The following is a 1,203-nucleotide window of genomic DNA, read 5'->3' on the forward strand; positions in this document are numbered from 1 at the left end:
CAAAATAACAGCAGCAGAGACCTGTGGCCCCAGATATTTTTGGATGATAAACATTTGTATCAGGTCAACTAAACATGGGCATAGTAACAAAATATCCATTTTAAATATACTAACCTCACTCCTTTGGAACAACTAGGGCAAAAATGTCATTAATTCTGAAAATCTTTTCAGGACCCCACCTTGATGTTTCGGGACCCCACTTTGGGTCCCGACCCCAACTTTGGGAAACACTGGAATAGAATACAGCTGACTWCTCTTCCACACCACACCTCTCAGTGCAACAACAGCTAAACTCACCTCTTTGTGTTAAATAATTTCAGCTACTTAATTCAGCAAACYTGCTTTTTCTGCTTCTTTGTGCCAAATTAAAAATTTTAGCTACATTTCTGCTAATTTCAGTCGTTTTGGGTTATATTTAACAGCAAATTGCTAAAATTTTGTATGTCTTATTCTATTCTTTTCCTGCAAGAAACTGCRAATTCTCTGTTTATTTTCTGTCACACAGCAGTGAACCACCGGGAAACGAACAGCAGAATCCAGATAAAAACAGGCGAATCCAGTGGAGGAAAACAGAGATTTTACACAGAAGCTCTGAGGATTTTCCCTGAATCTCTGCAGAATAATTCCCACAGAACGAGAGTTAAATATCTGAATGATGCCATGAGGCAGCCTGCATCAGAGCAGGAGAACAGCAGGAGCTCCATCGTCTCTTTGCAGAGAAAAACAACTCAATAGTCAGTTCAGCAGCTCAGTCCATTTCCCCGTCCTCCCCTCCCCCGCTGCGAGATCAATACGTAATTTATGGGCAATAAAGCCGAAGCTGTGCCTCCGGACGGTTAGTGCGTGTTTGTGTCACGAGTGTTAAAGACGTGAGCTCGCTGTCATCTGGTTAGACGTGTCATTTCCTGTCATCCTGGTCACTGAGGTGTGCGGTCGGCCTGCAGGACAGCTGAGCCTCCACCTGAACTCAGGTCAGATTGAGGAAAAGCTTTGATTTGTTTCGTGCTGCATCCACGTCCTGCTGTTTCAGGCTTCGGATCGTTGCTGCGATCGCACCCGTTTTATCCAGGTGTCTCATTTTTTATAGAGCAACACATTCAAGGGCCAAAATTATGTGTTTCTCAGGCATATATTTAAATACTATACCATAATAAAGTATCTGTGTCACCTTTAGTTGTTATTAAAATGCTGTTTTATGTTTAA

This window comes from Austrofundulus limnaeus, unplaced genomic scaffold (genome assembly GCF_001266775.1).
Source record: "Austrofundulus limnaeus strain Quisiro unplaced genomic scaffold, Austrofundulus_limnaeus-1.0 Scaffold170, whole genome shotgun sequence".
NCBI classification, from domain to species: Eukaryota; Metazoa; Chordata; class Actinopteri; order Cyprinodontiformes; family Rivulidae; genus Austrofundulus; species Austrofundulus limnaeus.